At 41.9% G+C, this 14,479-nt stretch overlaps 1 protein-coding gene across 1 annotated transcript in view; it reads right to left on the minus strand.

Moving 5' to 3' along the window:
- Nucleotides 1-14,479, minus strand: part of LOC136879389 (glutathione S-transferase-like) — a 363,810-nt gene that overhangs the window by 335,406 nt on the left and 13,925 nt on the right. The window lies entirely within an intron of this gene.

The following is a 14,479-nucleotide window of genomic DNA, read 5'->3' on the forward strand; positions in this document are numbered from 1 at the left end:
GAGCACAGGAACTTTTCCCACATCAACCGATCTTATGAGTGACGTTTTCACACCATTCATAGGAGTGACTGGTTGCATAAGGAATTGCATTACTAGCATCGCTCATATCTCAGTCACAGCCATATCGTCTAAACCAAGGATGAGACTGAGTACTGACCAAAGAAAGTAGGACATTTGTTCTAGTCCATACCAGAAGATACAGTCGATTGTAAGCACTAGGTCCCGCCAGCAAGATCACTATATCAATCAATTAATCAATCAGGCAATCAATCAATCATTTAATTAATCAATCAATCACCATTGGTATAGTCGCTCAGGTGGCAGATTCCCTAACATTAATGCTAATCGTAAAAGTACACTAGTATCCAAAAGTTAAGCATAATCACTAAACGAGGCCATACCGCCTGATAGGAATGTCAGACGGATTGCTGAACAAACGGAAGCTGAATCACACCCCATATGTCACACAACTTGAAAAAAAAAAAAAAAACAGTGTCAGGAAGGCTCTGATAGCTTGACAACTAACAAAAATTGGCAATGTCTTCCACTACAAAATATGCTGTTAATAGGGTGTACGGTTACCCCTAACGACCACACATGCTTCGCAGCGACGTGGCATGCTCTCTATGAGATTGTCCAAGAGGTCTTGTGGCAGTCGATCCCATTCCCCCGAAAGGGCAATGCGAAGGTCTTGGGGGTCCTTGGTGGAGGCTGACGGGATGCAGTTCGCCTCCCCAATGCATCCCAGGCATGTTCTATAGGATTCAGATCCGCAGACCTCGCTGGCCAGTCCATGAGATGAATGTCTTCCCCAGCCAGAAATTCATCCATCAGAGCAGCGCGGTGCGGTCAGGCATTATCGTCCGTTAAGAGGAAGTCTGGACCAACTGCACCTCTGAAGAGTCGAACATGTGGTCTCAGTACCTCATCCCTGTATCTCCCAGCGTTAACGGTGTTCCTAGGACCACCCATGAAGATGTGCAGGTCCGTACTGCCATTCAACATGATGCCACCCCACACCATGACGCCACCACCACCACACTGGTCCCGTTTCACGATGTTCCTGTGGTTGTTCTGCAAACTGAAGCGGGATTCATCTGTGAAGAGCACATGCCTCCATTCATTCATGGTCCAGTTTCGATGTTGACGGCTCCACAGTAAACGGGCCCGTCTCTGTGCTGGAGTGAGCAGGACGCACACCGCTGGACGTAGGGCAAACAGCCCTGCTGTTCTGAGCCTCCGGTACACAGTTTGCCAGGAAACGGCAACCCCTGAGGCGGCTGCAAGCTCCGCCGACAATTGTCTTGCAGGTGCACTCCGATTTCGTAGGGGGGTTAAGGCCAGATATCGGTCCTGCTGCGGGGTGGTTACCCTTGGTCAACCTGGTACTAGCCTACGACTAACATCTCCTGTGTCTCGAAATCGTCTCCAAAGCCTGGAAATGTCACTTTGTGGCACATTCAAGGATACGGCGACTTCGGTCTGTGTCTGGCCTGCTTGCAGGCGGCCGAGTATTCTACCCTGCAAAACGGGGTCCAAATGGCGTCGTTGTGCCATTATGTTGTCACGTTCACCACGAGGCTACACTCCGCACACTATAACAGGGCAAACACGACTGAGGGAATATGGAGCACAGGCACTGGCTGTGTTTACCTTGCGGTTACGCCGCTAGTCAAAGCAGGGAACAGGTCGTGCGATATGCGGTCTATTTCCTGTTGCCCTGCTTACTCGTAACTTACAGTATGCTTAACTTTTGGACACCAGTGCATTTCATTGCAGAATACGCGAAAAGATAATAAAAGAATAATGTTATTGATTTTACGTCCCACTAACTACTTTTACAGTCTTCGGAGACGCCGATGTGCCGGAATTTAGTCCCGCAGGAGTTCTTTTACATGCCAGTAAATCTACCGACAAGAGGCTGACGTATTTGAGTACCTTCAGATACCACCGGACTGAGCCAGGATCAAACCTGCCAAGTTCGGGTCAGAAGGCCAGCGCTTCAACTACCTGAGCCACTCAGCGCGGCTACGCGAGAGGATTCTGGTGGAACTATGCAGGGTAACAATGGGACCGACCTATCATCTCCGCAAGTTGCACTCGATGTCTCCACCAGAATTAAAAGGTTAAAATTAAAAGACACTGGTATAAACGCGGTAAATACAGTTAAGAATTTGCTGCGTGTAACAGAGAGGGATGTATTTCAGCAATTTGGAAACCATGTTGCAACATAATTAATGCCGCCTCCAATCAGGAATGCTATGATTCTATAAGATTCTATAAGAAAGCATCCGGAGTATGATAAGGAATGAGAGAATTTCATGAATGACTTTGGTTCCACCTCGTAATCCAGTCCATTGATGTCTCATGGTGGGGTTTATCCGAAAATTTGTGCAACATGACGCGACAAAATGTGTGACAGAAGTGTAACCATGGCAACCGTGCAGGCTGTGAAGTTAGGTATTGTTACCTAGCAACCGTGCTGGTTATATCGTATGGGTCGTTGCCATCTGAAATTAGCAGTCGTTAATGGATTGCCATGATTGGGAGACATATTTATGATCATTTGATTTTCGTAAAGGGAAAAGCGGTTACTTTTATGCATCACTAGAGGCATGATTTCTTCGCATTGACGATGAACGCGACAAAAAATATCTTCAAGCGATTTTGAGATACCTTAACGAATCCTGTGATTTTGACTAAGAAAATCGTGAGTTTGGTTTTGCGAATTAAAGGAAATTAAAGCGATAATGTCAGTGTTCAGCAAAATTTACTTATTTTGCGATAAGTGTGAAACTACAGCGAAATTCTGGAAAATAACTAGTTTGAAATTGTATTCCAATATTGCGTGTGTGAAGGGAAACAGAAGGCACAGTTCGACAGCAATACCTGTATGTTGTAATACTCTAGGAAATCCCTTCAAGGTATGACCATGTGGGGTGAAAGGGTAATTTGTTAGGGCTATGTTATATTATGGTCCTAATAAAAATTTCATAAGGAATAATGAATGATTATCAATATTGTTCTCTTTATATATAGATATCTATCTTTTACATAAAGAATTCACAAATCGCACGAACGAGTCTTTTTATGAACAACTTTAAGAAAATATTACAGCGAAAATTTGTTTCCTTTTCGCGAAATCGAACATAAATTAATGCGAAAATATCATGGCTGTATTCATCACCATCACCTTTATGATTATCTGGTTAGCTAAACACAGGGTCGTGCAAAGCTATTGCCTTCATTCGTTTCTGACGTTTCCCCCTAAGATGAAGTGTCAGTGATTCGTATACAGACAATTCGCTCTACGTCGCACCGACACAAATAAGTCTTATAGCGACGATGGGATAGGAAAAGGCTAGGAGTTAGAAGGAAACGGCCTTGCCCTTTATTAAGGTACATCCCCAGCATTTGCCTGGTGTAAAAATGGGAAACCACGGAAAAACATCTTCAGGGCGGCTGATAGTGGGGTTCGAACCCACTATCTCTCGAATGCAAGCTCACAGCTGCGCGCCCCTGTTTGTATATAAAGTAAGTCACCTAACCTTACCACCGGCAATATTTCTGAAACAACAACGAATTTTGAAAAAAAAAAAACTTTCACGAACAGAACGTTAGGAGAGAGACTATTGAAAATTTGGCTATATTTTCTTTTTTGCATGTACGGAAGTATAATTTTCAACACAAACTTACGCAATTGTAAATTGAAACCCCCTATTACCTTCAGCATAATTGAAAACAGGGAAGAAAGAGATATTAATAATGTGACGCTGTCCGCCAATTTAATGTGAGTCCTTGGAAGGAGCAATGTCCTCAGCTGCACTCCACTGAAGCCGTGACTCTAGCACTCCGTACTGTTAATCGCTGTCTGGGTGAGCTCACACTGAACCATCTCAATCTCGCCCGGCCTGTCTTTTATAGGGGGGCAGTCCTTGCAGATACTTCGGACGAAGAGAAGCTCGTGGATCGCTCTGGAGACCAAATGCTCTGATTTTCTCTCGCAGTATTGGTAGTAGCGGGGGCTGTACACATATAGCTTGTCTCTGACTAGTCACTAGAGGAAAACGAGCATTACAGCCGGGCTTCCAACCGCGTTGCCCACTCGGTGATGTCACTTGCGGTCCACACACAGCACTCTGTAAACACTGTAGCACGCAGATCCAGTATTCATAACAGTAAACACATACACTGACACTTCATCTCAGGGGAGGAAAGTCAGATAGTAAGTATCATGTTGAATGGGGACAATGGCGTTTTGAAGAACGTTGCACGACACAGTGGGTAGTGCCAATGTGTGTGGCTGTGTGCGCGCACGTAAACTATGAAATGTGCGGCCGCTATTGTAGTACAGCTTTCTTAATTTCCTGGTTACCGACCAGCGACTGATACCACCCCGCGATAGTAACCAGATTTATGACTGTCTACAGCCGTCTCTGCTGTGACCAGTAGCAGATGACTCTTGACCAATAGCACGCTCGCTTTGTCAGTGACAGTCCACGATGAGTGCTTCAAAAGCGTGCCGGTTCTGGGGCCGACTCGCTTGTCAGATCTTCAGTGCTGCACATTTCTGTCCAGTCTCGCTGCTCGCTAAAATTAAGAGTTGACAACGCTGTGTCTCGAGTTGGGAAAATCCTTGGATTCCGTCAAGAAGGAACATAAACACTGCCGGCCAGCTAGGCTTCAAAAGCGTGTCGGTCATAACTAGGAAACTGCAAGAACTATGCAGTGAGTACAGTTACAGTGAACTGCACTAGGGTCCGAGTGACAATTGCAGAAGTGACCGTAGAGTAAACGTTTTAGCTTGTAAATGTCAGAGCGAATAACTCGTGTGACTCAACATTGATTCTTTTTACAACTTGCTTTATGTCGCACCGACACAGATAGGTCTTATAGCGACGATGAGATAAGGAAGCGTTACGAGTGGGAAGGAAATGGCCGTTGCCTTTATTAAGGTACAGCCCCAGAATTTGGCTGCCATGGTAAACTACCGCAGTTAAGCAGCATTGGACGTGGTCAGTATTTGGATGGATGACGGCTTGGGAGCACCACTTGCCGTTGGTTCAGTCGACATTGAGAACAGAGAGAAGGAGAGGTCACTAAACAGAGTGACTGTGTGCCTATGTAATTTTAGTTAATACATCTTAGATTAAACACTGCCAGTCGTCGGTTACGTGAACGATGTTGATCCACGAAATATCACTGTAATATTTGTCACAAACGAAAGGTAATCATTGATTTACTCAAATGAAGTCTCAAATCCCAGGTTGATTAAGAAATACCGTCGGTACCAGCAAGAAATATGTATACGTATTTACTGGCTGTAAATAGGAGTCCGTGGTGTTGCATTCCGCTGCTTGCGCCGTCTTATGTTTCTTTCTTGAGGTCCAGGGCTGGCGCCGATGAATGGGAGTGCTATGTCTGCGATTTTTCTTATCTTTGGCCATATGTCTTGCATTCCGCTGCTCGCGCCGTCGGTTTTTTTTTTTTTTTTTTTTTTTTTTTTTTTTTTTTTTTTTTTTTTTTTTTCCTAGAGGTCCAGGGCTGGCACCAACGAGCTCTCTTTCTAGCGAATTGGAGTGTGGGTATTTTGTTCAAATATAGCATGATCCCTGGACCAATAAATCGTTTAATGAATCAGTTAGTGCACATGACGTGACACCATCAAATTACATTAAAACGACACCAATGAACTTCAGTGAGCAAAGACATCACAGACGAGTGTTGGACAAACAAAACACTTACGGAAGCGCTGCGACGTAGCAGAAATAGTTGTTGTGAGGCAGTAAAGTATGTATTCTCTAAAATAAAATATTTCGTATTATTTCTTAATCAACCTGGGATTTGAGACTTTATTTGAGTAAAAGCATTTACTATCTTCCATTTGTGACAAATATTACAGTGATATTTCGTGGATCAACATCATTCACGTAACTCCAGTCGTGTATTTATTTACCTGCTACCCGCCTACACGTTTCCATAATAATAAAAAAACCGTTCCCGTGTATTCAATATTTTTGAGCAATATTAACGTTCTTTATTGCGTGAAATATGTGAGGCAGATTTTTCTTACCGGAGACCGCCGGCCCGAATCTAAATTACATTCCACGTCAAAAATCATTCATTAGTCTCAAAAATTAGCATTTCATCACCTCGCTCAGCTGCCGCCCTGAGGCTGCGCGTGGGGAGGTCTGTCATTCATCGCGCTTACCTTGCACTGTTTTATTATACATGCACTGTATAGCTAAACAGAACAAAATGGGAATAAGGTTTTTATTAAACAAATATTTTATTAGTTAAATGTTGTTTACATGGCTACCACTCAGTGACGGGCCTCTTGGCAATCCAAGCCTTGATGGCGGGCAGGGCGTTCACCTTCTCGTAGATGGCCTTGAGGTTGGGGTAGCCATCACTCAAAGGTTTGCCCAACCACGCTCCCAGGAAGTCGTGCAGGCCGGCAAAGTGCAGGTCTGCCCACGTGAGCTACAACAAAATTCCTCAGATCATTAACATTCTCTTTGACACAAACACAAGAGATATCAGTGACTGTTGGTCCGTGATCTCTACAACTCTCAACAGATCCAGTGGCTCATTCTGTATTCCTCGTATACGGGGAAAGATAACCATGTAGCCATTTCATGACTAAAAACATGAAATATGAGAATTTTTTAGATGGCCTATAGATTGTACTAGTATTTGTACCTGCTTATCCTACGGGAATTTGCAAAATTTGCAATGTAATATAATTATGTTAACTTCTTGAATTTTTGCGAAGTTACATGGCTCCATTAACATATTTAATACATCTTAAACATAGGCTATATTTTTCTCTCAAAGCACGTGGCAATAACGTGAAGTAGGCTACGATTAAGTTGAACAAAGTCAAGACAAAATAAGGACGATTTCCTAATTCATAGTACGGTACAGTTTCTGGTCGGAAGTTGTATGAAATTACCTCTGCTACCCAATTACATATTTCGGATGGTTGCCTAGTTGTACTTCCACCTAAAACAATAACAACCAACACCACCACCACCATTATTTACATATTGTTTGTCTGACCACTGGCGTGGCGCTGTGACTGAAGAATCACAAAACCCACTTTTGATGATACCTCCCTTATTGTCTGCTCCGTCGAAAGAGTAAAATGGTTCATTTGTTCTTCCACTTTGAAGTGGCATGCACCAAGTGTCTCGCGGGACTTGGACTACAAATCCAATTTTCATACGCGTCTCCGTTATTATCGCTCGTAGGATATGTGGCATAAATGAACAAAAATTATATATTACACTTAAATGTTTTATAAGCAATTTTTGCTCGGGCTAATGTTAACAATGTTGACATAGAAATCAACATTGCAAAATCAAAAGTGACGAGGATAGAAAAAACGGGACAAATCTTTGAGGATAACTGTTGACAATCGAGAACTGGAGAATGTGAAGCAGTTCAAGTACTTGGCAAGCTTGCTGACAAAGGATGCCCACTGCACAAATGAAATTCGAGCAAGAATTCTTGGACACGAGAGGATCATAAGCGACGTCATCGAAGGGAAGATCAAAGGAACTGTAGGACGAGGAAGAAGATGATTTCAACATCTGGATAACGTGAAAGGTGGGAGAAGATACAGCAGGCTGAAGGAAGAAGCTTGGGAACATTGGCGTCAGAAATTCTCCGTGCGAAGAAAAGGCAGAATACTGTATAATAATAATTTTAACAAAGATATTTAAGAAAAATATTCCTATAAACTCTCAACTCCATGTGATGACATTGGCATCATATGCACCTGAAGGGTAGATTCCAAATACGGAATTTGGTTGAAAATGCTCATCAATTTTCAAGTTTGAAAAACCCAAACGCACAGTTAAACAGACAGACCGACGTATGAAACAATCATTACAGCAGGTTTCAAAAACTTATTGTGCAGTTCAATGCATTGTCGATGTTCTATTCGAGGTTTTGATGATGAACTGCATAACGCGGCTGGTGCGGAAGTTGCCCTAGTTCTTGCAAGACTATCAAGGCAAGACAAGGGTATCTCCGATTAGCAGACAATTTTCCCAATCCATTTTTCCCAATAAATTTAGTTCCCAAAAATGTTGTCGCCAACAAATGTGGATTTGCCAACATGCTTGTTCCAAATTCAATAAAACGTTATATTAAGTCCCGTAGCTTTTAAGTACACTTTTTGTTGTTGGAATTCGGCAAACAATCTTTAAAATGTGGGCTTCCGTAATTTATTGACGGCGGCATCTCAATTTCCTCACTGTTTGACCAAGTTGTAGTTGGTTTAGTATTGTTTCCGTGTCTGTATGTACCTTCAGTAGTTTGGGTAAGAACTACTGAAGACTAGGATCAGTGGCGGTGGGCTCTCAAGAGCACAGGAGCATGTGAACACCCAGTTTTAATTCATATTTACGCATTCATGGATAATTTAAAACTTTTCTTTCTTTCGACCTGATTTCGACAATCGATCGAAAGCATTCGACTTATATCGAAGCTCCGTTACACCGACAGTTGTTCGTTTTGACTGACAGTGCAGCGAGCACACTGGATAATGCGCTATTGTGCTGAAGACTATACGCATGCGCAAAGCAGATGACGTCATGGTTTATGCACTGAATATTCCCATTAGCGAGGAGCACGGTAAGGTACGTGCCTTGCTGTCTAGAACAACCCTCAACCCAGTGACAGTATTACAGTTGACCACAAGGGTCCGCCACCTCCCCTATTACGGTTAGCCACAGCCTCCCAGGAGCTACTATTGCATTACATTACCGGCAGATTTCGCTAGTACCCTAATTCTAAATAGGCATTTTCTAGCTCTTTGTGAACAGGTGTTTGTAATCGCGGGAAGAAGTTTGCTTTACCTTGTGACTGGAAAATCTTTTCAAGTGAAATTAATTTAAGTGTTGTTTTGCTTCTCTCTTTGTATGGTTTGTGACCGTGGTACTCTTTGTGTAAGAGGAAATGAATTCCGTTCAGGTAATTTTAACCAGTGAAATATTAACCTATCAGGATAAGTTAGGAATTAAAAGGCTTGGACTGGACAGACCAGATTTGATTAACGAAAAAGTTACAAAAACTGACAAACGCGAGTATAGGCGTAAGTTTAAGAGAGAAATGTACGAAACATGCAAGTGGCTCTGTGGATGTAGATCTAGGAACGCGCTTTTTTGTTTGCCCTGTTTATTGTTCAACAAAAAAAAGAAGTGAATGGAATTCAGCTGGATGCACAGACCTTGCTCATTTGAGTGGAAAAATAAATAAACATGAACACTCTCATACACACAAAAACGCGAGTATTGAATTCTCTATGCTAGGCCGTGTCAATATCACCACGCAGCTGGATTCCGCTTACCGTGAATCGATTAAGAAACATAATTAGCAAGTCGATGCAAATAGGTATATACTGTCTAGATTAATCGACTAAGTTTTGTGGAGCTTTCGAACTATCCTTGCGTGGCCACGATGAAAGCGATACTTCTGGTAATCCTGGGATTTTCAGGGGACTAGTAAACTTTGTAAGCTCTATTGACAATGGTATGAAAGAGCATTTGGAAAGTGCTACCGTTTTTAAAGGTACTTCCCACACTATTCAAAATGAACTTGATTGCATGTTGAGCGTGTGCAGAGATTCGTCGTGCTAACCACAATACACCTCGTAATCTGCAGACCACCGGACTGAGCAGCAGCCGCTTTGTAGGCCATTGGGTTTGGTTCTACACTAACACCCAGGTGAACTTCGTGCTGTTTAAAAACCCAAGAAGTCTTCGCATCCTTCAATATTTGCAGTGTAGTAAAGTTATGGTGAATTTTACTTTTGTTCTGCAGTAACAAATTAGTGTCGTATAAAATTTATCCTCGGTTACAGGGGTTATACCAAATTATTTGTGAAGAAGGAACCGTACAAGGAATTGTTATTGAAATGATTTATGTACCTATGTTACTTTTTTGCCGATTTGAGACATGAACAAAAATGTTGTTGTGAACCCCCTAAAAATTTTGTCACGAGCCGCCACTGACTAGGATGATGGCACTCCACAACAATTTGAAGGCGATCATACTATCCTTTGGAAAGGTTATTAATCCTCGAAAGTCTCTGAAGTATTTGTTCTAACGTTATAGTGGATATCGAGGAGGAATTGCTTGTTGACGCCCTTTTGTTCTTCTACGAATGTGAGTAATTTCAAAATATTTACCAATTGGAAGGAATTCCTGTGGATCATCATCAAGAAGGTGCTGGGCAACTACCGATTGGGGCAAGCTTTGAATGATGATCTTCCCAGGGTAGCTGTCTTTTGAATGACCATAGTAAAAGGCAACAACTCTCAAAAATGTCACAACCTACACACTGACTCTAAAGAAACCCCAGTTAGAGGTGCGTTGTGTGACTTAATCAGCGAAATCATAGACGGTCCGATTCCCCATCAGGAAGTCGAAAAAATTTTAGGAACGAGATTTCGACTTTTGGAGGTGCATATGGCCCTGAGGTTCTCTCACTATACACCAAAAATGATTACCAGGTTAATTCCTGGGGGCAAAGGCGGCCGAGAGAGGAGCCAGCCACTCTACCCCTCTACCTTCCACCCTTCCAAGGGCCTTCGTGGCCTGTGCGGAGATTTAAAAAAAATATCTGAGCAGAGCCGGATATGACAAAAACGTAAATACCACGCTGATCTATTGAAAAAATGGAATGACCCTCACTAGATTCTGATCATACGAGTTACGGATTTTTAAACGTGGTAACAGAGGAGAAATTTAGGCGCTGGTAAGATGATGACTGATTGTGTTATTACTTAAGCAAGGCAGAGACAATAAATTAAAGCAGAAAAAGGAAGCACAGGAGACATGCTCTAATAATTATAGCAAATGCCAGAAATCAACTCACAATGTGAAATAGTGGGTTACATTCCACTGTACTGTTTAAAAATATTAATAACAACGCTTAACACTATTCAAAAACCACTGTCAACTCTAGCAGTATTCCGCAAATATCCCACAGAATGGCAGCTTGACGCCTCTTTCACCTTCTACCCAACGAACAACCACGTGTTTATGCGAATGATGATGAAAATGGCATTACGCCACTTCCCTGCTGGCGAGCAGACTGAGACAAGCCGCAGACTTGCTGTCGGTCTGGGAGGGTGCCCGTCGTTCGCGTCAGAACATGAAACCCTTAGAAAACAGTCATTTTATCAGAAATTTGAAGAGTAAGCGAAATTATGAACAGAACAAAAATGATTTAAAATGAAGATCCGTTTCTCAAATAGTCTACAGATTTTAGAGAAAATCAGTAGTGTATGTGAAAATATTAAATGACTAGTTTGATCTTCCTATAAACCCCTGGTCTATTTACTGTTTTTAAGGCATATGCATATCAAAACCTGGTCCTGGATGAGTAGCCGTTTTCCCGTGATGTCGGAATGTCGTAATCAATCAATCAATCAATCAATCAATCAATCAATCAATCAATCAATCAATCAATCAATCAATCAATCAATCTATCTATCTATCTATCTATCTATCTATCTATCTATCTATCTATCTATCAGTCAGTACTGATCTGCATTCAGGGCAGTCTCCCAGGTGGCAGATTTCCTATCTGTTGTTTTCGTAGACTTTCTTGAATGATTTCAAAGAAATTGGAAATTTATTGAACATCTCCCTTGGTAAGTTATTCCAATCCCTAACTCTACTTCCTATAAACGAAAATTTGTCCTAGTTTGTTCTCTTGAATTCGAACTTTATCTTCATATTGTTTTAGCTGTTTTTTTTAATTTGCTTCACGTCGCACGACAGGAACAAACATACAGATAGACAAACAAGCAGACACGAAAGCCAGAAGTCACGGATACGGTCTTGAGTTCCCTAAAACGGATAAATATCTCAAAAATTGTCAAAATAATCGAAATTACAGAGAGCGGGCCCCAGATATAAGTTTTGTTTTCCAGTCTATCGAAACTAATACGAGATATAAAATACCTGGACGGTAAATTAAACAAAAGATGTTTTTAGGCACTGCTGTAACGTATATTAAGAATGTAACTATGTCCATCAACTAGTATCTGACCTGAAATGAGTAACTAATCTAAGCACTCCTATTTCCAGTTATAGGCTAATGTAATACGGTACTATTATTAGTCACTCTAAATGGCGAACAAGTTGCAGGACTTCAACGAGCACAAAACTCATGCATACGATATGCTTTCCAACTGCGTCATGACGGTCATGTTACAACATATTTCAAAACAGGGGGATGGATACACATTAATGACGAAGTAATATTCACCTAATGACGCTTATTTATCAGCTATTTTCGACGAACACTGCTACTAAACTATCTTCTAATTTTCGTTTTTTCTTCCTCATTCCATAAAATTAGTACCCGTTCTGGTTCCCTGCTTGAATTCCACTAAATCGAACGTATTCCTACAATCATTCTTTTCTACTGTAATTTCTTCATCGAGACTCTGGAATACACTGCCAATGGGCGTTCTTCATTTGATTTCATCTCATACGACGAAATTTGCTTGCCGAAAGTTTTTCTTGGGTACGTAAAACTGAGTAGTGGGAGTCAAAGCAAAGCAAAGTCACTTCCGTAGAGGCCATGAAGGCCCTTGGAGGACTGGAAGGTAAAGGCTTCCACCATTGTTAACCTCGGCACGTGATAGTGTAGAGTGGTTAGCTCTACGCCCGGCCGCCTTTGCCCCCAGGAATTAACCTGGTACTCATTTTTGGTGTAGGCTGAGTGAACCTCAGGGCCATATGCACCTCCAGATGTGGAAATCTCGTTTCTTAAATTTTACGACTTCCTGACGGGGATTCGAACCCATGCCCTCCCGGGCGAACCGAGCACGCAGTGTGAGTCAGTGTGTGTATATTGTCTGAATGCGTTAAATATTTTCTATTATGCACTTCATGTATTATTATTACCGGTACTATTATTATTATTATCATCATCATCATCATCATCATCGTAAATTAAAAAACATGGCACTACAGCCCTTGAAGGGCCTTGGCATACCAAGCGACCGTTGCTCAGCCCGAAGGCCTGCAGATCACGAGGTGTCGTGTGGTCAGCACGACGAATCCTCTCGACCGTTATTCTTGGCTTTCTAGACCGGGGCCGCTATCTCATCGTCAGATAGCTCCTCAATTCTAATTACGTAGGCTGAGTGGACCTCGAACCAGCCCTCAGGTCCAGGTAAAAATCCCTGACCTGGCCGGGAATCGAACCCGGGGCCTGCGGGTAAGAGGCAGGCACGCTACCCCTACACCACGGGGCCGTCATCGTAAATTTAGCTTGTTTTATTTAACTGGTTTAATAGAAGGCAGTTCATGTTTAGAAAAGGTTATTCCACTGAAGCTCAACTTGTAGGATTCCAGCAAGATATATTCTAGGCAGATATTTTAGATTCAGGAGGTCAAATGGACTGTATCGCTATTGACCTATCCAAGGCTTTTGATAGGGTAGAGCATGGGGGATTACTGACGAAAATGAGGGTAATTGGACTAGATAAAAGAGTGGTTGAATGGATGGCTACATTTCTAGAAAATAGAACTCACAGAATTAGAGTAGGTGAAGCGTTATCAAATTCTGTAAAGATTAAAAGGGGTCCCGCAGGGTAGAGTTATTGGACCTTTATATTTTCTTATATATACATATAAATGATATAAGTAAAGATCTCGAATCACAGATGAGTGTGTTTGCGGACGATGTTATACTGTATAGAGTAGTAAATGAGTTGCAAGATTGTGAGCGACTGCAGGGGGAGATGGACAGCAGACAATGGTATGAATGTAAATGGGATGAAAAGTCAAGTTGTGAGTTACACCTAGAGGGAAAGTCCTCTGAGTTTTAATTATTGGGTGTTGATAGGGTGATAGTACCTCATCGGGAAAAATGTAAGTACCTAGGTAATAATCTTCATTGGGGTTTTCATATTAACGAGGTTGTTAAGAAAGGTCACATATCTTCTTACATGGTTATGGGAGTATTCAGGGGTTGTAGTAACGATGTAAAGGAGAGGGCGTATAAGTTCTGGTAAGACCGCAGTTAGAGTACGGCTCCAGTGTATGGGACCCTCACCAGGATTACTTGACACGAGAACTGGAAAAATTCAAAGAAAAGCAGCTCGATTTGTTCTGGGATTTCTGACAAAAGAGTAGTGTTACTAAAATGTTGCAAAAGATCAAGGAGACGAGATGCTCCACTATGCGGTATGTTTCCAGCTGTCAGTGGTGAGTTGACGTAGAATGACGTAAGTAAAAGAATAAGCTTGACTGGAGATTTTGAAAGTAGGAAATATAAAGTTGGAATTCTAGAGGACAGATTGGGGCAAATATTAATTTATAGGGCAAGGAGTTTGGGATTGGGATAAATTATAAAGTTTGTTCAAAATATTTAAAAAAAGCAAGGTAAATATTTATAAATAAATGTGAATATGAGATGAACAATCGATAGGGAATGCGCCACCTG

Source organism: Anabrus simplex, chromosome 8, assembly GCF_040414725.1.
Source record: "Anabrus simplex isolate iqAnaSimp1 chromosome 8, ASM4041472v1, whole genome shotgun sequence".
Taxonomy (NCBI): Eukaryota; Metazoa; Arthropoda; class Insecta; order Orthoptera; family Tettigoniidae; genus Anabrus; species Anabrus simplex.